The following is a 3213-nucleotide window of genomic DNA, read 5'->3' on the forward strand; positions in this document are numbered from 1 at the left end:
TATGGTAATTTGGAAAACATTTGGTACGTAGAGTTACATTACATTACATTCAAAATGTAAACGGTTTTCCCAAACAATTTTGGATTTGACATCGTCTTTGTTTTTCTCTTTTACCAATTATATGGCCAACTCCATCACGTCTAACAGTGTCTATTTCCTTCACTCGAGATGAAATTGTATAACTTGGTATACCGATTTGTTTTTGTCCTGTGGTGCTTTTTTTTAGATAGGCTAGTGCAATATGTCTCCTTATTTCTTTGATACTCTTTTTCTCTGCATTTACCATGTTGTAAATAACGCAGGTATTTACAACAGCCATGTCTACAATTCGGGTAAAAATTGGTCAATACCATTTTTTTCCACGGATCTTTATGGTTATGTTTCTCTAAAAGCCAATCATGAGAATCAACATCACCCATGTTTTTGTTATAATTATTTACGAGACATGGCTGTTCGATTTTATTTTTTTCAGCTTTTCCTTTTACACGCCTTGAAACAGATGTTAGTGCCTCAATTATGTCAAAATTTGTCGCAAGTGTAATGCATTTGTTATCATTCCATTTTACCACAATAATTTTATTTTTCACATCAAAGTAGAAATCATGTGAACCACGGCTAGTCTTTTTGAAAGTATAATCAATTTCAAAGGGACAATGCTGTATTCTGTCACTTCTTATTGTTCCTGTTGCTCGAAATCCACTCTTTCTTAGGTCAACTAACAAATTTTGGGAATTAAAAAAAATTATCAAAATAAAATATATGACTCTTGGGATCAGTAACTGGCTGAAGAATTTTTTTTTACAACTCGAGTTCCCAAGGACCCTTTTGAAAGAACCACGGTAGAAGCAGCACCGACAACTTCCTTGCCGCAATACAAATCAAAATTATAGCAGTAACCATTGTTCCCACATAATGCCCACATCTTATACCCGAGTTTCAGTGTCATCAAATCCTTTTTCATCTGTTAATTCATCTACTTCAGGTGGTAAAGCAATCATTTCGGACTCTAATTCCTCCGAAAATAGATATTCTACAACTTCCTCGGCAGTTTTTTAAAAAAAATTCAGCGACATCTTGAGCACCTATGAAATTAACTACATATCAGAAAATTTAACGAATCTGCCCAGCGTCCTATTTTTAGGACAGTAGTTTAAATTTGTAATTAAAACTAATAAAAGTAAAAATAATTTTAAAACGTTATAAGATATCTGATAATAGAATATCTGAAATATAAATTCTGAAAAAATATTTAAATTTTCCTTTAAAACCTTTTCATACGATTACAATGAAATTCAGCAAGAAAAAGTCAAGAAAATGGCGAAGTTTACATGTCTGCAGCTGGCTGAAAAATGCTTCCATCCGGTCCAAATCGGTTTAAGTAAGTAGAGTGAAACCCTTACTCTAAAGGGGGCAGAAAAAGAATAGACGAAACGTAGAATAGCTTTATTTACAATGGTGAAAATGAACTGTCCTATAAATATGACGCTGGGCGGAAACGGGTTAAGACACTGAATAGCTACCAAAATTTTTATTCTTAAGAAAACTAATTTATTTATAAATTATCATTATTAAAAGCCTAATTAAATGCATCATATCTTTAATCCACCTATCCATCTAAATAATTCATTTTCTTTCATAAATAAAAAAAAAAGAATGAATTTTTCATTTGACAAACCTAATAAAGAAATAAAAATATTTCGGATCTCATACTTAAACATAAGTTACAAAAGCACTCACTAATATTCGTTTAAATGGAAATGGAAAGTTCAGATTGAAAAATGTAATAAGAATTAATGATTGTTTTCTATTTTTTTCGTGCAAGAAATACACAAAGATAAATTTTTGTAATCGACCATAAAATCGAACGTAAGATTTCGATGGATTTCTACATTTCAAATCCCCTAGAGTCTGGAAAAAAAAAAAAAAAACTATTTTTACTTTCTCGTTTGCGTAGTTTGGAGAAACTATAGGAGTCATCCAAAAATTCGAACTCTAGATTTTGACGAATTTCCACGTTTTAGATCTCCCTGAGTTCGAAAAACACATTTTTGGAAAATGTCCGCCCGTCTATTCGTCTGTGACACAGATAACCCAAAATGCGGTAATAATAATTTTTTTATACGGTCTTTACTTCAAATTTGCAGATTTCTATCAAATTTTCATCAAATCCATTCAAATGAAGTCTGTTTGTCTCTCCGGTTGTTCGAATATAAGTTAACACGATAACTAAAAAATGAAGAGAGCTAGATAGATAAGATGCAGTACTCAGAATCAACATCTATAGTCTAGACATCTATCAAATTTTGAGCCAAATCTAACAAGGTATTAACCGTTTGTTGGTTAGTATTTTTAGAAACATGTGAAGGCGATAACTCGAAGTCGCAATGGCTTAACTATATCAAATTCGATGTGGGATTTTGTGACTACACATGCAGTCAGTTTTGCGTCAAATCATTACAATTTTCGGATACTTTTAACGGCATGTCAGAATAATTCGCCAATGGTGATACAATAGATTCAGTAAAATGCTAAATTCACACCAAAGGTTACTATTTCGTAACTATTATATGCTAATACTATGCAAGGTGTTCTTTGGAATGACACCTTTATTAGAGAGTATACGAGAAAGTTTGAGGAAGACCACTACCGCTGGTTGGAATTATGTTTGCCTTTTGCAAACAGGATAAGGCTTTTATTTGTTGATAAAAAAAAAATCTGCAAGTCTGGTGTTAAGATCATGTACCAAATTTTACACAAATTATATTTTGCGTATCCCCATTTACGCACAGAATTCTAAGAATGCTTTTTTTTTCCCGGACATGGGGTGATATTCGAAACGTAATTCCTCAACAATCTCAAAATCAATCTTTTTTTAACATCAGCTTTCTTCATATATGAATATTTTTTAAAAAAAAGTAGTTGTTATATCCCAACTACATAATTAAGTCCGGTTTTAACGATGTAGAATTCGTTAGATTACAGTCAACAACAACAACAACAACAAAAAAAAAGACTGTCGCTTTTTTGAACATTTAAAGCATTCTATTTTAAGCAAGTTTGGGTATTATTAAAAAATATCATTTTTTCCCTACCAGATTCTACTCCTTTTTTTTTTACCTCCTATTGTTTCTTTTGTATGATTAAACAGATAAGCGATTAAAAAATAGATAACGATGCTTCATCGTTCGATGAATCGCTTTCTCGGTCCTTTTC

The sequence above is a fragment of the Argiope bruennichi genome, chromosome 6 (genome assembly GCF_947563725.1).
Source record: "Argiope bruennichi chromosome 6, qqArgBrue1.1, whole genome shotgun sequence".
Classification (NCBI taxonomy): domain Eukaryota; kingdom Metazoa; phylum Arthropoda; class Arachnida; order Araneae; family Araneidae; genus Argiope; species Argiope bruennichi.